General features: G+C 48.3%; 1 long non-coding RNA gene across 7 annotated transcripts in view; it reads left to right on the top strand.

Moving 5' to 3' along the window:
• The window catches only part of LOC147997129 (uncharacterized), a 32,930-nt gene extending 9,070 nt beyond the window's left edge, over positions 1-23,860 (top strand). For 2 of the 7 annotated variants that reach the window (XR_015653421.1, XR_015653426.1), the window contains 2 exons: positions 2,972-3,164; positions 23,704-23,854. This is a non-coding gene — a long non-coding RNA (uncharacterized LOC147997129). Of the gene's footprint in view, positions 1-2,278; positions 2,498-2,971; positions 3,165-23,703 lie in introns of those variants that run through there. The other 5 variants (XR_015653423.1, XR_015653420.1, XR_015653425.1 and 2 more) reach the window with 5 other exon arrangements.
• The last annotated feature ends 481 nt before the right edge of the window (positions 23,861-24,341 follow it).

The raw sequence follows: 24,341 nt of genomic DNA, 5'->3' as shown, positions 1-24,341 counted from the left end.
GAGCCGCCATGTGGTTGCCGGGATTTGAACTCAGGACCTCTGGAAGAGCAGTCAGTTCTCTTAACCACTGAGCCATCTCTCCAGCCCACCTCTGTATCTTCTATTTCTACGCCCTTCAGTCCTAGGCGATGCTCTGTCTCCTCTTCCCAGTCTACACAGACTTAAACACACATCTTTCCTCTCCAGAAGGGTGAGCAGGACAAACCTTTCTTGCTTTAGCAATTGTGTTTAGTAATCTTCATCCCCCACAGAGGAAAAGCCAAGCCTGTGCCCTTCCAGTCAAGATCCTTAATTTACTATTTTGCCCTCTCATAGTACCAATCCCATTCGGTGTCCATTAGCTATGTGAACACTCACACTTTTCGCCTCCATTCATTGAACGGGAAGCCCTCACAACCCCACATCCACAAAACAGAAAATTGCTACTGCTTCACAAATCGGTTCAGAGTCTTGCCTCCCTAACACTCTCCAGGTATCATTCGTGAGTCTTATTGCAAGTGGTCGACAGCAGACAGGCTTTTTAAAAGAACCTCTTTTGAGGGGTCCTAGATTTGAAGTTACAGGGGCTTGAGTTGGAATCCCGGCCACTGCTTTTCCTAAGTGCTAATGTGAACAGATCAGTGAGCTCCTCCGGCCTTTGCTTGTCTTATTTATTATAGAGCCACGCGGCATCAAGAACCGGAGGGAAAAGAAAGACAAAGAGCTCCTTGCTCCACTGTGCACATCCCAGCACAACCACCTTTCTCATGCTTGCACTGGTGTCTATGCGAAACAGTTGCCATCCCTACAGGTCTGGGAGTCTTTTGAGAATAAATGCAGAGCAGCTCTGGGACATACCAGGTGTCTTTCTCGATCCCCTGAAGGCCTCTGCTTGAAGCCTCTATGGAATAAATATGAGGCTGCAGAGATAAGATATAGACAGAGAGGACATCTGCACTTCTCCAAGGCTTCATGGATTGCCCTGGTGAAGGCTGGATGTTAAATCCAACCCCACGTTCTTCTTGACCTCCAATTAACAGACCTTCTCTGCCTAAGGACCTCTGCAGTGAGGAGCTAGGAAGGGACGGAGAGCAGACTCAGCAAAAATTGCCCCCCTCCCAAGAGCTCCCCGCTCCTTTCTTCTATGCATCCCTCTGAAGTCAGCGAAACCTTCAAACCTTGGAAACCTTTGAGCAGCTTCTGGGAGAGAAAAGATAATGAGGCAAAAGTGAGCGACACTAGCAAGAAAACCATGAGACTCCTGGAGCCCAAGTGACCAATGTCAAACACCCCTCCCTTCACCCAGACAGGTCCTAGGATTGCTGGGACCACCTGGGGCCACCATTACTGAATTCGAGGACATGGAATACTTTACCCAATCCCTTGCTCTTATAATTGGGGCGAGATCTACCAGTCAGCATCTACTTACCCCCAACTCCTACCTACTGCTCTTGTACTGGGCTGCAGCATGTTGAATGCCACACACCAGTCTGAGTCTGTGAGTGTTTCTGGCTTGCATTCCTCTTAGTTACGAAACGTCAGACCCGATCCTCTTTTGTATTTCTCTTTCCACTGAACCTCACCTGTCCAGTTCCTCTTCCAAGTCTTTTCTTCATGCTTAGAAAATCTTTCTAAACATGTTTTTGTCCAATGTCTACATAGATGCACAAACATTCATACACAAACTTGCAGGGTCAGGTACATGCCTCACTCCCAAAGTGAATACATAAACTCTTTTTTTTTTAACCTTAAATACACATCATTGTGGTGCTAAGGATCGCACACTGTAAGCATGGACTCTGTCAACCGGGTTACATCCGCAAACGTGCATGTATGTATACTGTATATGTCCCCCCACAAAAGCATGTATTCAATCTGCACACTAATGTGTATGTGTGTACAAGAATGATGTTCAGACACGAAAACACAACCTTGATTGACCAACCACCGTTTCTAACGCTGATGCTCTCCCAGCAGAACCTTCAGATTTGCTAAAGATGAAGGCGTGGCTTCTCTGATGCTTGGTGGGAATACGTAATATGGCGTGCTGGGGGGGCGGGGTTTGGAGTCTGGACAGCTGTGTGCTGGGATTGGGGGAAGCCACTCCCCAGCAGGTACCTGAGCTATGAGTCAATCATTCCCCAGGACCGGAAGAAATAGGAAGCACAAAACTGGGCTGAGGGGTGTGGTCTCTGTTGGAATCAGAACCTCCTCATTGCCTGCTTTGGTAAACTGACTGAAGATCCTCTGACAGGAAGTAGGCTCACAGTGGGCGGGTACCAAAGGGGGTGTAGGCTTTGAGAAGGTAGAGGAGGGAGCTAGCTGGGCCTCTTTCAAGGAGTGGCCCTCAGTTCCAGAAAGTAAATGGCAATGTTAATGCTTTGTATGGCGATCATAGCCCCGATAAAGCCAGGCTGACTGCAGCCAGGAAAAGCAGCTGAGCTAAACTAAATGATTTTTGTCTTCACACTTGTGTGATTTAGGAGAAACTAACCAGGACAAAGAGAAATTGTCTAAGGTAAGGAACGGAGCCCTAGAGGCCTGGAAAGGGTCTAAGTGTGAATGGAAAGACCAAAGACACTGATAATTAATGAACGAATCAAAATCTCACTCTACTACTCCACATGCTGTGTGGTCTTGGGCAGCACACTTACCCTCTCTGATAGTTGTAATGGCTATGCCTGGTTGTCAACTTGACTACATCTGGAGAGAACTACAATCCAGAAATGGAAGGCTTACCTATGATCCAGATCTTGAGGCTGGGAGACACAGGCTTCTGACCTGGATCTTGGCACGGGATGATGATTTTGATATAGATCTTGAGGCACAGTGGCCATGAAAGTCTTAGGCCCAGGCAAGGTAATAAGTCTATGCCTTTAATCCCAAGAAACAGAGGCAAGCAGATTTCTGAGTTCAAAGCCAGTTTGGGACACAGCAAGTTCCAAATCCGGGTGTGGTGATTCACCTTTAATCTGGTTTATATCTTCTGCAGCAGGCCTACACAAGACAGAGGACAAAGGAAGGCCCACCCTGCCTGCTTCCACTTACTTGGAACCTACTTCTTCAGGACTCCAGCATATCCAGAAGAGCAGCTGAAACAGCCAGCCTCGTGGGACTGAGCAACTACTAGATCCTTGGACTTCCATTCACAGCTGCCCATTGTTGGGGTAGTTGGACTGCAGACTGTAAGTCATGCCGATAAATTTCCTTAATATATCTCCATAAGTTCCGTGAACTAGGGAACCCTGACGAATATGTTGGTTTTCTCCTCTGTAACCTCTATTAAATGAAAACACCGATCGACTTTATATGATCGTGATGAAGATTAAGAGATGAGGGGGCTGGGGAGATGGCTGAGTTGTCAAGAGCACTGGCTGTAACTCCAGTTCCAGGAACGCTAACGCCCTCTTCTGACCTCTGCAGGGACCAGGCATATATATGGTGTGCTTACGTGTAGGCCTACACTTAAACACATAAAATAAAAATAAATCTTAAAAAGAGAGGAAGTTAAGAATATGTAAAGGTGCTTATCCCAATGGCAAGGGTGAGTATATACGATAAAGAAGCAACTGGAGGGCTGGAGAGATGGCTCAGTGGTTAAGAGCACTGACTGCTCTCCAGAGGTCCTGAGTTCAGTTCCCAGCAACCACATGGTGGCTCACAACCATCTGTAATGGGATCCAATCCCTCTTCTGGTGTGTCTGAAGACAGCTGCAGTGTACTCACATACATCAAATAAATAATTAAAAAAAAAAAGAAGCAACTGGAATGTGGGTATAACACCTGAAACCCAACACTTTAGACTTTTTTTTGTAACTTTAAGTTGCAGAAATGGTACATCATGTGGCGTGTGCTGGGACTCCGAAGGCCCTGAGGGATCGCAGGAAGTGCTCTTGATTACTGAGCCACCCCCCCCCCCCCCGTCCCCTCATCTCTTAATCTATCATTTGATAGAGGGCAAAAACAGCTATCAGAGAGGTTAAGTGTGTTAAATCTAAATTTAAAGACGCTTTAGATTTCCTTCCTTGGGACTGAGGCTGCCGGGACCAAGGCAGGATCCAGAAAGTAAAGGATGCTACGAGCACTAGGGCATCCCCCCTCCTCAGTCAGGTGAACACTGCCCAGAGGTGGAGTTGAACGTCAAAGTGTCCCAACTGGCTACGTGACAGTCTGTAGCGCCTCCACAGCTGCTTCCTCACCTTCAGAGTGGGTATGGGAGCAAATGAATCTGCCCTTTGAGTTTCCTGTAAGAGGGGAGCAAGTTAGCATTTGTAACAAGCTTAGAGTCCCTGCCACGTAACAAGCACTACACAAATGGATGCTTAAGAAATCAGAAGACAAGGGCTGGAGAGATGGCTCGGCCGTTACAGTCTAGGCTCACAACCAAAAATATAAGAAGTCAGAAGACAGCCACCCTGACTTGGTGCACACCTTTAGTCCCAGCCCTCAGGAGACAGAGGCAGGTGGATCTCTCTGAGTGCGAGGTCTGCCTGGTCTACAAAGAGAGTTCCAGGATAGCCAGCCCTACACAGAGCAACCCTGTCTCAAAAAAACCAAAAACCAAGCCAAACCAAACCAAAACCAGAGAAGGCAGAAGACAGCCAGTCTCCCACACAGGTGAAGTGGCAGAGAATTGCTCCAGGGCCCTTCAAATGGGGATGAAGAGGGCAGCCTGCCTCTGGCAGAGAGAGTGGCTCTCAGCTCTATTTTGTCACCTCCCACATGGGGGTTTGTTTGCCTTAGGAACAGACCATTCATTTAGTCCGAAGGCTGCTCAGGGGCTTGTTAAGAGAACCGCAGTTTTCTTCCTGCAGCTGGTGCTGCTGCTGCTGGTGAATTCGCCCCATCCTCCCTGAGTTGTGTTAAAAAAAAAAAAAAAAGAAAAAGAAAAAAGAAAAACCATGACTCTGTTCATATCCTTTGATCAGATAATCTTACGTTTGGAGCCATATCCCAAGGAAATAAAAATGTAATTCCTACAAAGATTTTTTTTTTATTATTTTTACAGCAGCACATAGCATACTAGCTCAGCCCCGGAAGTAGCCCCACTACCCAGCACTGAGGAAGTAGTGAGGCCAGCACGAGGTGTGCATGAGAACTACTACACAGCCATCAAAAGGGTGGCATGGAGCCACTGAAATGGCTCAGCAGGTAAAAGTGCCAGCTGCCAAGGCTGATGACCAGAGTTCAGTCCTTGGGACCCACATTGTAGAAGGAGTGAACCCACTCCTGAAAGTGTTCTCCCCTCTCCACGTGGATGTGTGCATGCGCATGAGTGCCTGTGCACACCACCCCCCACACACAAACAAACAAATTAAATGGTATAAAAATATTAAATAAAAACAGTCGTGGGGAGGCAAATAGGAGGTACGCGTAAGTATGATGCAACGTAAAAACTTTAAACCTCGTCAGTCTGGTCTCAGAGTTCAGCTCAGTGGTACGGTGTGTGCTTAGTATGGGTAAGGTCATAGGTTCAATCTCCAGCACACAGACACACACGCACACACACACGCACACACACACACATGCACGCACACACACGCACATGCACACATACAAAAATGAAATAAAATCTTCTTATTCTATGCTGGCATTCAACTTGCTACGTGGTGGAGGATGGTCTCGAACTTCGGAACCTCCTCCCTTCATTTCCAGAGTTCTGAGGTGCTGGGGACCAGACCAGGGCTTTTGTTCACGCTAAGCAAGGACTCTACTGACTTACCTACTAACCAAATAAACACAGGCCAAAAGAGACCTTAGCTGGTTTTATTTTATTTCCAGAGTGCTAAGGGATGGCGGGGGGAGCCTTGTGCATTCTAGGCAGGCACTATATCATTAAGCTAAATCCCCAGCCCAAAGCCCAAGTCTCGACTTTGATTAAGGATCAAGGGGTACAAAATGACTGATATAAACAGTTGGTATTTCGGACATGTAGACTTTTTTTTTGTTGTCACAAAGACGGGGTCAACAAGATAAGTAAAAGGTGGCGTTGCAAAGACTTCACCTTCGACTTGGTGGGAGGAATGAGGGGCAAAAGGGGGCCTAATGTTGATATTCTGAGCAGGAAACTGTGGATCTTCACCCCTCCCCAACTTCTGACCCGACCTCTGTACTTGGCTTTTTCCTGCCCTTGAACCAGACTCAGATTCCTTCTGGGCACCTAGAAGTCAGGGTGCTTGGGTGTTAACCCCACCCTACTTAATAACTGACATCCTTGGGCTAGTAACTTAGTAACCTCTTTGGGCCTCAGTTTTCATACCTTTAAAGTATGGGTAACATGGTGCCTTCATACAGAGCTACCGTGAGGTTAATTCACATAAAGCCCATGGGCTAATGTCTGTCCCAGAGAAACTTCCCAGGAAAAACTGCTTACATTTCAAGCTGGGGCTGAGGGATCTCTGAGAGAGGAGGCAGAAAATGGAGTTTGATTCTCTTGATGCCCGTTGATGCCCGTGTCGTCCTCATCTGTGGCTGGCTTTAAAGTTGAGCCCACCTGCCTTTCCCCTTCATCTCAGCTGACTAGACGAGAGAGCCATGGCCAAGAGGGAGCTTTTGGTATAGACCAAGAATCCTGTGCTGACACACAGGCCTCAGCTGCCTAGATCCCCCTCCCCTCCGTGGGACGCAGCTCTTCCCAAGACCAAGATGAGTCACCATCAGTGAATTCAGGGAAAGTAGGCTTTGCGCTTGAGGCTGGAACAGGGCTGGCCCTGGCCCCTTAGCTGCAGGCCACTCCTCGATAGACAAGCACTGAAGCAATGAATGCCCTTACCCTAGGCTCCCTCCAGTAACACTGGTGCTCCTGCCCCAGATCTGCATACAGAGACACAGATGCTTTCCTTTCCTGAACTCTCCTCTCCCTCTCACTTCCTCAGGGACAGATGCGTTTGCCGCTGGCTTCTCAACATCTTCCCCACCTGCCCATCACACAGAAAACCTGGGAGTCTCCTTATCTTTTGATGGAGACTTTGTGTGTGTTGCTGTGTCTTCTTATTATAGTATTGGCGTGGTGTTTTCTCTTTAGTTTTTATTGTATTTATTTATTTTTATTTCATTTTAATTAGAATTTACTTAGGCCAGAGGAAGTCAGATAGACTTGGCGCTGGGGTTCCAGTTCTGCCAAGTGCTAGGAATTCAACCCTACCTTTCTGGAAGAATAACCAGTGTTCATAACTCCTGAGTCAGCACTCCAGCTCTAGGTCTATTTTAGTTTATGTGCATGAGAGTTTTGCCTGCATGGTTTTTGTTTCTCGGTTGGTTAGTTGGTGGGTCGGGGCGGGGGTTGAGACCTTCTAGAGTCCTGGAACTCATTCTGTAAACCAGGCTGGCCTGAAACTCATAGATCTACCCACTTCTGCCTCCCCAGTAAGTGCTGGGATCAAAGGCATGTGCTGCACTGCTCAGCTGCCTCTGTGTCTGCATGTGTGTCATGCCTACCTCCAGATGACTGCGAGCTACCGAGTGCACACCCAGAACCAAACCCAGGTCCTCAGCAAGAGCAGTCAGTGCTCTTTACCACTGTGCCATCTCTCCAGCCCAAGAGTTCTCTTTTCCTGGGAACTGCACTAGATTGAAAAGCCAGGGTGGCTGTAGAGTAAAATGACTGTAAACCCTGTGAGAGGCCACCCAGAAGTCAGTCCTAAAGAAAGGGGATACCTTGAAAAGAGTACCACCAGGTCTGACTTCATGCCTGAGCCAGCCCCACATGCTTACTGGGAGAGAGAGGTTTAAACCCCGGCAGAGCTGGGAGGTGGAGTTCCAAAACGCTGCTCTTAGTCTTGCCCAGTTTCTTAACTCTCTGCTCTCTCTGTCACTCGCTGCTGAGCTTCTCTGAAAGCTCGAGAAGTGTATCTGGTGCTGAGCTGGACAGGTCCCCCAGAGAAGGGGTTTGGTGGGGCTCGCAGGTCTCAAGTCCAGCAAGTCGCATTTCTGTGTCGAAACCTCGCTTCTCAATCTTCCCAGGGTCCTGGTGAATTAGTCATTTCTCTGTTTTGCAAATTCCTGTTTGCCTAAAGTTCCTGGCAGCTAGAAGAGCAAGCGAAGCAAAAACTCAAGCAAAGAAGGGGTGCGTGCTTTCTTCAGAGAGGAAGAGACCTGAAGAGGCTGCCCCCTGAAGAGAGAAGACCCCTACCTCTCCCCTAACGGGGGTCCTGTCCCTAGTGGCTCCCACCTCCCTCCTACTCCCCACACTCCGTTCTCAACCATTTACACACCCCCACCTTCATGCGGGGGTTCTCATATAGCCGTGTCCCTTGGGAGTCTGGCCCAAGGCCTCGGGTCCTAGACAACTTGGGCTGAGCCCAAGTCCCTCTCCTTAATGAATGCTCATTCTGGGATGCGCTCTGGTCTTTAAGGGTCAGAGGTGGCAGCTTTATTTACTCACAGTCCTGCTCTCTCTGTGCCGGCCCTTTCATCATGTTTTATAATGGAAACCGCCCGATGGCCACAGGCACTCTGGGAGACCACCCCTCCACCTCCCCTGCCTCCCAGCCCCAGACACGGCACTTGTAGCCCTCCAATAACGGCTCGGATTTCTCAACAAAGTACAGCTTTGCTCTCAAGACAGCGTTCAGCTGTCGATTTTATCACATTCTGCTGTCTGTCCAGAGCCAGAGAATCTGGGAGTGCCAACTTACGAAAAGAGCCACGCATGCGTGTGGAGAAGTGGGGCGGCCCGGTGCAGGAGGCTGGGAGCACGGCGTGAAAGTGGGCATTCGGGGACGGAAATGGAGACGGGTATGATGTGTCTGTGTGTGTGTGAGACGCTGCACGTATGTGCCTAAACCCAAGCGCAGGGTGCAAGTGTTTGCACACACACAAACACACGTATTATATAACAGGTATACATGTGTATACCTGTATGTGTAAGGAGCACCGAGCATGTGAGGCTTGCTCCTAAGTGTATGTATATCTACACGCGTACGGAGTGCACTGTGTGCATGGAGTGAGTGGGCCTGTTCGTGTGAGAACCTGAGTGTGTTACATAAGCCTGCGTGGAGGCAGTGTAAGTAAGCCTACCTGTGAAAGAACCGTATGTTATTAGACCTTCTGGAGTACGTGGTTCGGGGTTTGTTTTTCTATTTTGGTTTCTGGTTTTGTTTTTGTAATACTCTGGGCATTGAGCATTTGCAACCGTGTGTATTTCTTGGTGTGTGGATATTGTTTAAACGACACAAATTGATTTCAGAGCTACAGATGAGTCAGAGAAGCCTAGGCATGAAAGTTTTTCATCTTGCACAGGTATTCAAATCATGCACAGATGTCATAGACCATGTGACAAGTTAGAATAGGGTCACCCTGGAGGCTACCGTTGCATCTCGGAGGGATGTGGCGGTCCTCAGGTGTCAGTAATGAGCTGTTTTTATGGATTTACATCGAGTGTATCTGTACAAGGCAGCTTTTGTCAACTCCACACAAATTAGAGTCACCTGGGAAAAGGGGACCTCACCCTCAGTTGCCTCAGTCAGAGTGGCCTGTGGGTATGTTGGTAGGACATTTTCCTAATTAATGAGTGGTGTAGAAGGGCCCAGCCCACTGAGGGCAGTGCTACTCCTGGGCAGGCAGATCTGGGCTGTAGAAAAAGCTGAGCAAGGGGCTGGAGAGATGGCTCAGTGGTTAAAAGCACTGACTGCGGGCTGGAGAGATGGCTCAGCGGTTGAGAGCACCCGACTGCTCTTCCGGAGGTCATGAGTTCAGTTCCCAGCAACCACATGGTGGCTCACAGCCATCTGTAAAGAGATCTGATGCCCTCTTCTGGTGTATCTGAGGACAGCTACAGTGTACTTATATATAATAAATAAATAAATCTTTAAAAAAAAAAAAAAAAGAGCACTGACTGCTCTTCCAGAGGTCCTGAGTTCAACTCCCAGCAACCACATGGTGGCTCACGACCATCTGTAATGAGATTCGATGCCCTCTTCTGGTGTGTCTGAAGACAGCTACAGTGTACTCATATATAATAAATAAATCTAAAAAAAAAAAAAAAAAAAAAAAGCAGAGCAAGCCAGAGGAAGCAAGCCAGTTCGCACCATTTCTTAGATTCTACTTCAGCTCTGTGCTGAGATCCTGTCCTGATTTCTCCTCTAACTTTCGAGCTAAGTTAAACCCTTTCCTCAGCCAGGTGCTGGTGGCACACACCTTGATTCCCAGCACTTGAGAGGCAGGTAGATAGATCTCTGTGAGTTCCAGGCCAGTCTGATCTGCATAGTGAGTTCCAGGCCAGCCAGGGCTACAGGGCAAAACCCTGTCTCAAAAAACAAAACAAAAAAACCTTTCTTCCCATGTTAGTGTTTTAACACAGTGATAGAGAATCACTGACAACATCTACTATGGAAAAATTCATTGAATTCTATACCCATATAGCAGTAAATCATAATGTGCACATACAGTTTACATACTGTCGAGCATATTGTTATTCAATACAGCGCTTATTAATTAGAACAATAAGGAGGAAGCAAACTAAACGTCCACCCACTTCACATTGTGACAAGACTTTTGCCTGACCATATGGCCCAAGTTGGCACTCAAATATCTGATTCCTGCTGTCCTCAGACACTCGGTCTGTCTACACACGAAGGTGGGTACGCCTGTAAACAGAAAGGGCTTATTCCCCATCTCCAGCCTTGTGGGGACTGAGGGGACACAGGAGGGGACACCTGTTTCCCAGGTTAGAAGCCCGGGGACTTGGGTCCAAGTCCCTTCCCCAAGTCAGGGACCTTTCCATCTTCCAAACCTGCTCCACCCGCTTGGCAGCCCGGCCTCTCTCCAAGGTGCCTCCCAAGGCTGGGGACACGAATGCTGGGCGTGAGATAGATGACATCACACAGGTACTTCTTCTGGAGGGTGTTGGGAAATTGACTTGATCCTTCTCGCTGGCCTTAGCATGAAGAGCCCTGTTCCATTCTGTAGCCTGAACTCTTTACCAGTGAACTATTTTTCTTGTTCCACATTCCCACACACACAAAAGGGGCAGCTCCCTCTTGGTTCAGCCGGCCTTTTACACTGGTGACCTAAGGGAACTAGGAAGGCACTTCCGTTGGAGAGAGTGTCTTGGATACCCAGGAAGAGTCCTCATGTGAATCTCCTTGTCTTGCCCAAGGCTCCCAGTGAGGATGGCCTCTAGCTGCAGACTCTTCAGCATAACGTAACTTCTTTTTCTAGTAAATGTCTTCAAACAGACTGTAGAGTCCAAACAGATCCGTTCAGCCACCTCACAAACCTGGATGAAAGGCAACACCTTTTCCAAGGAGGAGAAGCGTCAACACGTGTACACAGACACAAAGAACCAGTGGTTGCACGCCCCTGAGGTGTCGGGGCGCCATTCTAAGAGTTTGACATGACACGCTCACCCTAACCAACAATGATTTGGAGCAGGCGCAATGAATCTTCATCTGGAAGAATGAAGCCGAGAAAGGTTAAATAACTTAGTTGAGATCGAGTTTCCAGTGAGAACAGGCATAGCATTGAAACCCAAGCAGCACAGCTCCTGGTTCTGCTCTGCACCAGCACCTTGCTGTATTTGCATAACCACCCTTCAGGAGATATGCGTAGCCCCTGATGTTTAGGACCAGCTGGCTCACATATACAATCGTGCATAGACATGTGCATAGTTAGACACATCGTAACTAGCAAGTATACAGTGATTTATTTACAAACCACTCCACACCTAGACCCAATGCTGGGAAGGAGTGATTGCTAGGAATTTAACAGATAACAGTTGAGGCTACTGTTTGTTGACTCAAATGAGGCTCAACTACTTGGCTGGTAGCTCTCCCTCCCTCTCTCCCTTCCTTAAATGAATGTAAAATGTACTTAGCTATAAGAGCAAAGTGGTACAAGAGACAAAGAAGTGAGGAGCAAAAAGGCTCCCCTCTTTCTCCTGGGATCCACTGCTTTTGTTTCATTTTGATTTTAATGCTGGACTGAGCCTTGGTCTTTGCTCATGTGCAGCCCAAGCTGCACCACAGAGCTACACCGCCAACCCTGAGAGGTAACCTTGTTAGCCTTCTCTTTGCGTATACTCTCTTCCATAAGCAGTCAAAGCACACAAGAGCAAGCCACACTCACATGGTTTTACAGGACTTCTAATGCTCGCAGCAAAGGCTTGGTCTCCTCGTGCATTAATTAAGAAGCTTCAGGGGGAGGATGCTAACCAGCTAGAGTGCTTGGTTAGCATGCGTGAGACCCTGGGTCTGGTCCCCAACACAGCATAAAGCCAGATGCGGCGATGCCTGTAATAATCCAGTAGTCAGGAGATACAAATAGGATTAGTTGTGAAGCCGGTTTGAGGCTGTCCTAGATTACATGCCAGAAGAAACCTCCTATTTCCGTGTGCTGGCCATCAAACCCAGGACCTCTGAAGAAACCTCTTGAAAATGGGATGCCCCTGAGAGTGAGGAAGTTAGGATTCTGACCCAAGCTTTTCTGACCTGTCCCTTCCTGCTTCCTGTGTCCCCTATTGGATCCCACACCCTCCATCCCATGATGCCCTACTAAGAGGCCCATCTCCTCCAGGACTTGACTGAACTGAGGGCTAGGACGGAGAAGGATATCCGTTTTGGAAGGGCTTAGGGGAGGACATCCCGAGGGCTTAGGGGAGGACTTGCTAGCCAGAGCCCTCTTGATGGGGTAGGGGGAGAGCCTGGAGACTGGTAGAGACTTCCATGGGGTACACATTAGCCAAGGGAAGGACTCCCATTCTGTCCCCAGAAGATGAGGCAGGAAGACCCTTGCCAGCCTTCATAATGCCTCCAGGTTAGGGACTTGCCAAAGCAAAGAGTCAGGAAAGACTGTTTCTAGCTGGAAAGTCTGCTGCTGTAGCCCTTCCCACATAACTTTGCAGACAAGTCCCTGAGACCCGTCTTCAACTCCTCTCTTAAAAATGTCCTGGGAACAAAATCCAGTCACTGACAGGGCCAGAGCCTTGGAAGTGATTTGCCAAATCTTAGCTGTGAGGACAGCTGCTGAGATTTTTGGAGACTTTCCCATAATGCTAAGCTTAGGGGTGCTGGGGAACTGGGACCCAGGAGGCCCAGGCAGGCCATAATGGGTCTTGTATGTCACAGACCCAGGTCTAGTTCTTATACCTCCTTGTCCTCATGGGATCTGAGGAACGTGTCAGGGGCAGAGACTATACTATGCTGGGACTTGCTTGCCCCAGACCTTAGCAGACACTCTGGAGCAGGATGCTGAGTGAAGTACTTCTTCCTGTCTGGCCAACAAGGGGCTAGGCAGGGATCATAGTCTCTGAGGCCAGGACCCTCTGGAAGTAAGAAAGCCAAGAAAAAGCCTATGGGAGGGGCTCTTCAGTTTTAGGGTCAAGATGACTTGTGAGACAAGGTAGGCCCCTCTGAAAGCCTACCTCACTGTCCTCTAAGCACGGCAGAGATCCCAGGTCTCTCCAGGAGCCCATACACCTTAAACTAAACTTGTTGCCTTCGAAGTCCCTCAGCTCCAATCATGGTCAGAGTGGGCACTTGTGAGGCATCTCTCTCTTGACTGCTATAGCTCTTCCCCGATAGGCTTCTAGAGGACAATTGTTGAATACAACACTTTAGGGCTCTGAGCATGGCTCTGTGGATGAGTTGACTCGTTTATGGAAAGTGAAAGTTGGCAACTACTGGAATCTGAGCTGGACATGTGGGTGTGTCCTTGATGGGCATTGTCTTGGATGATGGGGGAGGACCATGTTTTAGGATATATGGCTAGGGATCCTTGGTCCATAAGAGGAGGTAATTGGAGGGGGGATGCAGCTTAGTGATAGAGCATTTGCCTAGCATGTGTGAGGCCCTAGATTCACCCCCAGAATAAGTAAATTAATGAATAATAAGGGAGGGTACATATGTTTATTATATATACATATGTGCCTGGTCATAAATACATGTGCTCGTGTGTGTGTGTGTGTGTGTGTGTGTGTGTGAACACGCGTGAGTGGCAACAACTAATTGATCCTTCCCTGTTGGGAAGGACCATGAAGGCAGTCACTCATTGGGAGGTACTTAAAGGTACTATGTCAGCAGAGACTGAGCTCAGATGAACTACCTCAGGAAGGGGCAGGGGAGCGATGTGAGATACCCAGAGGTGAGAAGAGTAGGAGAGGCCAGAAGGGAAAAATGAAGCTTTCCAAGGAGACCCCATAAGGACTGCAACATTATGATTTTGCTTCCACTAATAGTCTTAGCTATAAAAGCAATAACTGCTTGACCCAAGGAAGTGTGGAAAACAGGTGGAGAGGAACTGAAGCACAAGTTGTTCCCATGCCCACAGATACAAGTGTGCTACACTGCATGTCTATGACCACACTGTCCAGAGAACCACAGACTGCATGCGTGTATATACACCCAACGTGTGCCATGCATGTGCTTGCCCAGAGGCACATCATGGGACAGTCGTCCTAGCACACAGAAGTGTGGACACGTCTGCACACAGACACCCAAGGTTGCTAGTTTTGTATTGAGGTGTAAGAGAAACGAAAATGAAGAGGACCCCATCTCTTTCTCTGTGCCTTCGATGGGCTCACATTTTTGTTGGGGATGGGGGTGAGCTGAGGATCAAAACATCCATATAATGGGGCCTACGTTATATAGAATCCTCTAGGGAAATCACCTATCACTCGCTCTGCCTAGGATTGTCTTCATACTGAGGGGTGGGAACCCAGAGCCAGGGCTAGTGTGCGGCACAGACTATTACCAGAGAGTCCCCTGAATCACTCCTATGCCACAGTACGCTTCTGTCACCTCACTGATACTTTCCAGGGCTTACAAACGCTCTCACTCTAAGTGAGGAAGGCAAAGGCCTTGCTATGAACAGATCAGCGTCACCTTGGCCGACTGTGTGCAGACATGGGTCCATGCTTCTGCGGGCTAGACCTGGTGCTGCAGGCTTGCCTATGTTGAGCTTGTACATGACGGGCAGTCTGTGGGCCTATATCTGAACAGCATGTCATACACATGCGGCATAGCCTGCATATGTAGAGAAAGACCTTTGAACATTACAAATGCATTATTCTGACCTCCCGCTGTTCATAAAGTAGACTCTTGGAGAGCTAAATAATGGCTCTAAAAATAGTAGGAGAAAATATGAGTTAAAGTTAATTAAGTTCAGATTAGAGAAGACTATTCAATTTTTTTAAAGAATTATTTATTTATTATATGTAAGTACACTATTGCTGTATTCAGACACACCAGAAGAGGGTATCAGATCTCATTACAGATGGTTGTGAGCCACCATGTCGTTGCTGGGAATTGAACTCAGGAACTCTGGAAGAGCAGTCAGTGCTCTTAACCGCTGAGCCATTTCTCCAGCCCCGAGAAGACTCTTTTAAACTAAGATGGTAACCATAGACACCTAAAACCATCTACACTTATAACTGTCATGTCTTGAACGATCGCGAGTGACATCGACAGATAAGCAACTAAAATATAACAAACATCGGTTTCCAGCACACTAACAAGGAAAAGATTTTAAACTGGGCATGATGGTTCCCAACCACAACCCCAGGAGCTGGGAGGCTGAGGCCAGATTCCAAGTTCAAGGCCAGTTTAAGCTACGCATCAACCCCCGTCTCAGTAAATGGATGATGGAGCACTCGTCTCGCACATGCAAGACCTTGATTCAGCTCCTCACACCCTCCCCACCAAATTAGAAACACCGTCAAACAAGGGGCACATTTATGAACAGGTCATTTATAGAAAGAGAAGTATGAGATGCCCGATGGACTTAAGGAAAAACAACCTCCCCATAAGGGAAAGATCATCGTAACCAGAGATATTAATTTTTAAAAAAACTCCGGTTTGTTCTTGGTCCTGGGATTAGAGGTGTGTGCCACCACTGCCTGACTGGCTCATCTGTACTTCTTTTTATTTCCTTTCTGAGACAGGGCCTCATTATGTAGCCCTAGCTGGCCAGGGCCTCAGTCTGTAGACCAGGCTGGCCTTGAATTTATAGAGATCCACCTGCCTCTCCTGAGTGCTGGGATTAAAAGCATATGCCATCACACTCAGTTCTCTCTCTCTCTCTCTCTCTCTCTCTCTCTCTCTCTCTCTCTCTTTCTCTCTCTCAGACACACACACACACATATATCCTTCCTTATTTATTTATTTATTTATTTATTTATTTATTTATTTATTTATTTATTTATTTGGTTTTTTTCAAGACAGAATTTCTCTGTGTAGCCTTGGGTGTCCTGGAAATCACTCCGTAGACCAGGCTGGCCTTGAACTCTCAGAGATCTACCTGCCTCTGCCTCCTGAGTGCTGGGATTAAAGGCATGTGCCATCACCACAAGGCCTTATCTGTATTTCTTAACAAGGACTCACGGGTGACTCATTTCGAAGTTTTAAAGACATTTAAATAATTGCAAATGCCAACCAAATAAGGCAGTGAGACTTCACACAGATAGATATGACACAGAGAGCAAGGCTTTTTTTTTTTTCCTGCTACAGGAAGAAAAAGATCCTCCTTGGTAGCAATCCTCTTTTGACAAGTGTCACAAGAACTTTCCTTCCTTCCTGCTGCTGGAATATGTAAACTGAGGAGCCAGGGTTTTACAGAAGAGCTAAGAGGGTTGGAGCACAAGGCAGGGCACAGACAGATTGCAAAGGGCTAATGAAAAGCCAAGTGGGAAGCTGGTCTCTTCCCTTGTTCTTCAAGTCTCATGAGATGTAGATTCTGATGCTATGCCCATGACACAGATGAGGAAACTGAGGCTCCAAGAGATCAAGACTTGTGATTAAATTCACTCAGATGATGACAGGCAGAATAAGACTCAAATCCCAGTCTGTTCGTCACCTCAGCGAAATCCCTCAAGGTTTCTGACCACACACCCCTCCCTGCAGGTTTTCTGGGCACAGCCTGACAAAGCCAGTGATGTTGTCTCAGGTACAGGACTTAATCAAGACCTTGAATCCATAGTGAAAGTCGTGAGAGGCACAGTAAATCAGTGGCAGAAAAACCAAAAACCAAAACCCAAACCTTCTGCTGTCCTGTAAACCAGAGCTCCAACCCCATCTCCTAATACAGTGACATTGGCAGGTTGGTTAGCTTCTTTGCCTCTGTTTTTTTTTTTTCTTTATAAAATGGAAATAGCAAGAGAATCTCCCTCTCTTGAACAATGTGGTGAACGTGCACTGAGACAATGCAGGTAAAGTCTTTAGTGGGTGCCTGACACATGGCTAAGCTCTCAGTGACACGAAAGCTGGGACTGGTCAATCTAGACGGCGGAGGCCTCTGGGTTTGGTGAACTTCTCCTTTGCTGAGCACTTGCATCATGAAAGGAGGTATAGTTAAAAGAAGGGATGGGTCTGTCTGGAGTCTCTGGAGGACCAAAAGGATTAAAGGGTGTTGAGCCAGCAGCCAGGGCAATCAGACAGACTCGAAGAACCCAAGGAAGAAAACAGCAGAGAGGAAATCAACTCATTTACACTCTGGCTGAATCAAACATCTTACAGTTTTAGGCTCCTGTCTCAGAACTCCTGAACTCGTGAGTGGGTGTGTCTGTGTGTGTGTGCGCGTGTGTGTGTGCGTGTGCCTGTGCATGTGGTCTATGTCTGAGTGGTATATCTCCAGTACTCCTTGATGATTGGACTCATCTGGGCTATTTATTGAAAACGAAAATTCCTGGGGCTGGGAAAATGGCTTAGCCAGTAAAGTACTTGCCTTACAAGTGTAAGGACCTGACTTCAGATCCCCAGGATAAGAAGCAGGATGTGGTAGGGTGGAAGGAGGAGGAATCCCCGGAAGCTTGCAGGCCACCAACTCAGACTATACCAAAAGTCCTGTTGTGCCTAAGGACTGTCACCTTCTGATTCCATATGCACATTGTACATGTGCATCCATACATATATGTCACACACACACGCACACACACACGATTAAAGATTGCAAACACATAGGACCTGTATTAGACCTCTCCAGAGGAGGGGTATTTAACAAGTATCCCATGTCATTCTCTTTCCAGGTAAGTTTGGAAAACTCGAGCAGTGCTTCCCTAACTTGTGTGCACACCGGAACCTTCGGGAGCTTTAGGCTTAGTCTCAGATCACAGCCCAGGGATGTGTCCTCAGCAGGGGATGTCTTTAGCCTCCCGGGGCTGTGGGAGGCTCCTGTAGAAGTTCAGACAGAGTTAAGAGCTACCGTGTGGAGAAGGTTTCAGAACACACGTGCACCAGACCATCTGGGAACCTCCAAGGAGCTGCAGGAGGCAGGGAGATGTCGCCTGAAATCTGGTATCTTACCGAATAGGCTACTTCGCCCCTTGACCTCCACTCTATAAAGAAGGCATCAGAACTCAGAGGATAGTCTGGGTGAAGAGACGGAGATTCTCCTCGAATCTTGAGCAGAGCAAGGAGGTGCAGGGAGGCTGATGCCGTCTTTGGGTCAAGATCACCCATGGAGCTGAAGAGAACAGGTACAGCGGCTACACCTGCTCACTCTCCCTATCCCCAGCAGCTCACCCTGAGCCTGGAACCCCTAGCTCTGCTTCGTGAACTGCAATTTGAGAGCAACCACTCTATTCCAGGTGGAGATACCATTGTGATGTGGTCAAGGACATTGGCCTTCTCGGCGACAGAGATTGGACATGTTGTTGAGATGGGGTCTGTTGGCTACGTAGCTACGTACTGTAATGCTAAACACTGTCCCTGGTTGCCTCACAGATGAGGAGAGCCTCCTGTACACCAAGTGGTGCTATGTGATCTTGTTCCTTGATTCTTGGTGAGAAGAATCTCCTTAGTTTAAAACTATTGGTTGACTAAAGATGTTGGCAGCCTATAGCTGGGCAGAAGAGAGGGAGGTGGAGTTTTGGTTGGGTTCTGAAGTGGACCGGGAACGGGGAGAGAAGAGAACATGTGATGGGGTGGGTAAGTCATGAAAACATGGCCATGAGGGCTGGCCAATTGGCCAGATGGAACATGGCAGTCTAACTTGGGGTTATTGGTGGGGAAGGAGACACTAATGGCTTAGAGGGTGGCCATCTGCCCAGCTTCAGGGCCATCTAAGGCTTATCACAGATATAAAGGTTTTGTGTCTTTTTATCAGGGAACTGAATAGCCAAAGCCAGGGTATAAACCCCTAACTGAGATGAAGTAATTACTATAACCCGTTATGAAGTGTTTCCCAGGACACATCTGTTCTTAGTCTGCAGTGCTGCTCCGGGAGGGGAACCCTTCGTGTCTGTTGCCTGGTCTCTAGACCTTCTGGAATTTCCCTTCTAAGACACACTGAGAGCAATCCCCCATTGCACTCTTGTTTTCACACTCATAGTCAAGCACCTCAGTTACACTACTAAGCCCTCGTGTCCCACACAATCAATCGTACCAGCATCTGCTTGGCCACCCTATGTTTTCTTTTTTTCCAGATTATTTATTTCTATTTTATGTGCATTGGTGTTTTGCCTACATGTCTGTGTCGGTGTGAGGGTGTTGGATCCCTTGGAAATGTAGTTACAGGTAGGTATGGGCTGCCACTCGGGTGCTGGGAATTGAACCCAGGTCTGCTAGAGCAGCAGCAAGTGCTCTTAACCACGGAGCCATCTCTTCAGCCCTGGTAATGTGATTTTTCCAAAGAGCCACTCTTCTACACTCTCACTGGTGCACATGGTCAGCTCAGTTCCCTCATGGGCATGAATCTCCTCACAGTCATGACAAACACCATCTCCGAAGTGCACCACCGCATCTACATTTGCTCTACTGGTGTTTCCCCCACCCACTTCCCAGAGGCCATTTTCACTGCCTCTCCTCACTGGTGGCGTGTGTGTGTGTGTGTGTGTGTGTGTGTGTGTGTGTGTGTGTGTGTGTGTGTGTGTGTGTTAGCGTTACCTGTGTGTACTCAGACTTTTTGTCTCTCATTAGTTCAATACCAGTTATCCTCCCTAATCACTCTCTGCCTTATTTTTTGAGGTAGAGCCCGTCACTGAATCTGGAGTCCATCAATTTGATCAGGGTAGCTGGACATCAAGCATTAGGGATCCTTCTGTCTGTCCCCCTTACACACACCTGCTGCCATAGATGGTGTCCTGCGTGGGTTCCCATGTCTGCACAGCAAGTAGGTTATCCACTGAGCCATCTCCCCAGTGCCAGCTTTTGTGCAAGATGTCCCAGGTGTGTCCTGTGGGACAGACAGGTCAATGGGCGATGCGGCTCAGCAGGCCTTTCCAGGATAGAGCAGAAGGCCCAGGGTGGGGTAAATGTAAGGACTGGATGAGAATTTAGAGGGCAAAGGTAATTGGAGAGGGGGGGTCTCCTGCCTGGGGTACAGCACAGCTAGGGAGTGGTGAGTAAGAATCCCTGGTGTCCCATCACAATTTCCAATGGAGTCAGGGTTTCTTCATGATTCTTAGATGCCAGCTAGCCTAGCCTCAGAAACCCTAGGAAGGCCCTGTGTGGTAGCACACAGCTTTAATCCCAGTTCTCAGGAGACAGCGACAAGCAGATCTCTGTGAGTTCAAGGACCAGTCTGGTCTACAGAGTGAGTTCTGGGCCAGTCAGAGGCACATAGTGAGACCCGGTCTCAAAAGAAAAAAGAAAAAGAAAAAAGGAAAAGGGGGCTGGAGAGATAGCTGAGCAGTTAAGAACACTGACTATTCTTCCAGAGGTCCTGAGTTCAATTCCCAGCAACCACATGGTAGCTCACAATCATCTGTAATGGGATCCGATGCCTCTTCTGGTGTGTCTGAAGACAGCTACAGTGTACTCACATACATAAAATAAATTTTAAAAATGTTTGAGAGAGAGAGAGGGAGGGAGGGAAAAAGGGAGGGAGGGAGGGAGGGAGAGAGAGAGAGAAATTCTAGCTAGAAGACAGGATGCACATATCAAGTACCCCCCAATTCTCCTCTGTGTCTTGTCACAGTGGCTCTATCCCTGCTTCCTGTTGCTGTTCCTTCCTTCCTTGTACGTTCTCAGAGAGCTTGGTGCAAATCAGGTTTTTTTCTCCCTGTATACATACAGTCAAAATGAGGTCATCTCCCGTTCACTGACCTACCAGTGGGAAACAGGCACAGTCTGAAGGACCACAGTCCATACCACAAGTACTAGGTAAGCAGAGGAGACTGGAGCTCTCCCATAATGAGGGTGGACTTCCTCCCATGTCAGACCTGTGGGTCCGCACAACTGCGCGTGTTCATTAGCCAAAGAGAGAAGCATAGCTAAGAATAAGAGATATTGAGGGAAGGCCCACAAACATCCACAGCTCTGGCTCCATAGTTCTGACTCTGTCCCTCAGGGAGCTGTTGAGCTCTGAGCAGAGATGAAGGGAAGTGGGAAAAGGAGCTTCCTCACTCTTCTTTCCACAGACACAGACTACAGTCCGAGAATGGGGTAAACGGTCTCTAAGGGCTGGCCTGGGTTCAGGAGTCAAACTTTTTGTTCTGCAGAAGTGAGGCCAGCTTCTTCCAAGTCACCACACTCCCAAGCCTCTGTTAGATGAGACCACGGGGACACTGGAAATGGCAAAGAAATCACTGAGACCAAGACACTATCCCCTCTGTGGGCTAGCCAAGGAGACCAATTACCCATGAGCCTCTAATCCCTGGGGCCCCGTCATTAGGAACAGCTCTCATCACCTCCAAGCCCAAGCGGATCCCCCTTTATCAGGCCCCCTGGCACCAGCCTGTCTGAGCCTCCTCCACCTCTGACGCCCAGGCTGTTTGTTTGGGTATCTGTGGTGGCTGTGGTCAAAGCATAATTGGGGCTGAAATACACACTCGGACCCCCTGATGGATAAACAAGTTGGCCTGGGGCAGCCTTGAAGCAAATGTGAAGAAAGACGTGAAGACAGCGGGGCTGGGCAGACAGACAAGCTGGTAAGGAAAGACCAGAGGATGGCAGAGAAGGAGGGACCCTGATGAAAGGCCAGGAAGATGCCCAGGCCCAGAGCAGCTGCTGTGGGAGGTCAGCACTCTGAAACCAGGTTCAAAAGCCTCCAGTCACAGTTCTGGGCTGCCCTCTGCAAGCTACAGTAGGTCTAAGACATCTTTAGCCTGGTCCTGTGGTCCTTTGTGCTTTGGTTCCCAAACTCACTCACTTCCCCTAGATCCCCAAACCCACACTCTCAAACTTAATAGTCTTGAAGCAGGCATAGAAATCATATCTGGAGAAACGTTGGTCCTCATTGAAGGGATGATTCAATTCAATCTTAGCTTCAAGGATTCTGAGAGCAGGAGAAAGCATCCTGATTGGACTGGATTCAAGACTCCAAAGCCCTGCTAGGAGTCAAGGGAATGTCCCATAGCTCAATTAATATACTCAGAGAGCTTGGGGAAAGAGCTTAGAGAATGGGCATGTAGGCGAGTCTGACCAACAGATTGTAGAGTTCAGACGTTTGCCCAGGACTGAGGCAGCGGGAGCTATAGGAGACATCTTGACTTCTTCAGAGCCAGCTACGTACACCAAGGTTCCAGTACTGTGACGATCAGAGTCTTGCATCTTGAAGAGGTCAGCTCTCAGGGCAGTAGGGGGATATTAGGGAAATAGAAGACTGGTGGAGATGGCGGTCTTACTGAATCGACAGGTCTTAACAGCTTTAGTGGGACCACAGGGCAAACAAACTTTTGCTAGGTAGCCATGCAATGCTCTATGCACCGTCTAACTATTGTGCTGGTCGTAGCCTCCTTGGAAGGTAGAAGATCATGCAATTCGAGTGTATCTGGGAGATAAGGGCTGGAGAAATGTCAGGGTTTGGGCAATCTCACGTTGAAGCAACAAGCCTCCTGGATCCAGTGGGACTTTCGGGAATCTTTGGGAAGCTCGCCATTCCCCAATCAGGGAAAGAATGAAGGAATGGGCCTTTGGGACCTGGCTGGATCCTCATGGGTTATGCTGCTTTCTATGAGACAACTGACGCTCCAGATGCTAAGCTATGGGCTTTACTGGGCTCCACTGACCGCTGCACTAGCTCCAGGGGTTTCCAGGCCAGTGAGGAGATCTGGGAACCAATAGAACGGAGTCCCAGGAGAAGACGCTGTCCAGGAGAGTTAGACTGGCACGAGTGACTCCTTGGTTCCTTGGTCCCACTATCTACACAGACTTTCTGCCCCCAGATACTCTGAGATGATCCCACTTGATGAGGACATTATACGTGTTTTAATGTATGAGACGACATGGTTTGCCCTGTGGTCCCACTGAAGCTGTTAAGACCTGTCGCTTCAGTAAGACCCCCATCTCCACCAGTCTTCTATTACCCTAATATCCCCCCTACTGCTCTGAGAGCTGACCTCTTCAGACACAGTTCCTGCGTAGCTTTTCCTCAAGGTCTTCTGCCAGTGTCTTGGGTTTTAGGACTGCCCTCTGGTGGACATTGCCATAACTACTGCCACCATCTTCTGAGGCCCTGGTGGCCTTCTCTAGGACAAACTTAGCTGGAGACCCTAGGCAATCAATACCCTAGGCCAGGGCAGGGGCATTGGGCAGGAGATACACGTGTGCAGGTTTCCTAACTGCACTAGCATGCTCGTATCCTGTGCAGGATCCAGAACTCTCAGGAGCTAGGTTTGATTGACAGGTGGAGGGCAGGAACCTGCAGAGAAAGGCTCCTCTTGCTGTTTGCCAGAGCCTTAGAAAACCCCCAGAGGCACCCAGAAGCACACCCACCGTTCTACCTGCACTCCTCGTCTACAGCTGGGGAGTTTCTAAAAGCGAAACCGCTTGAATGTTAACACACACACACACACACACACACACACACACACACACACCATCAGTAATCCTTTTGCCCCTCTTCTTTCTTCAGCCAATGAGCTTCCACAGATGGGTGGACCGAGAGGCCTCAGGATCCGAGATGGGCAAGTAGAAGTCGTCATTACAGATTTCTGCGAGCATCCTGGCCACGGTGAATAATTTATGTACAAGGTGGAAAAGACAATAAATCAGCAGCAATGATTAACATGAGCTATTTTATGTGTGAGAAAGATATATGGCAGGAGGCTGCCAGGTTGCTGGTGATTGATGCTACCGTTTGCATTTGCTTCTGGGCCTTTATATTCAATTATGGACTTGGAGTGTGTGTGGGGTCCTCGCTGCGGCACAGGCAAGGCTGGAAGTGTGAGGAGGGAATCTTAGAGGCCTTGGATCAAAAGTGAGGTGACCACAGGTGGCAGCCTGGTCCTGAGGAGGGGAGTGTTTTACCATGAGAAGTTAAATTGCTGGGGTGGAGTAGTGGCTGATTATATAATGGGGAGAGGGATCATTTGGTTCCTATGGTCACTTGTAAATATTAGTCACGGCGGTGCTTAGGGAAGGGAGCACAGGAATAGAAGTCATTGTTAGGAACACGGCTCTTCCACAGTTAGAGCATGGGTTTCTGAGCTCCCATGCTCACCCCACCTCCATGCTGTCCTCACAGGCTAGAAGTGAAATAGTTTCGGAAGG

This window comes from Rattus norvegicus, chromosome 1 (assembly GCF_021556685.1).
Source record: "Rattus norvegicus strain SHRSP/BbbUtx chromosome 1, alternate assembly SHRSP_T2T, whole genome shotgun sequence".
In the NCBI taxonomy this organism is placed as follows: domain Eukaryota; kingdom Metazoa; phylum Chordata; class Mammalia; order Rodentia; family Muridae; genus Rattus; species Rattus norvegicus.
The sequence above is the reverse complement of the archived record's forward strand: the minus strand, read 5'-3'. Positions and strand labels throughout refer to the sequence as shown.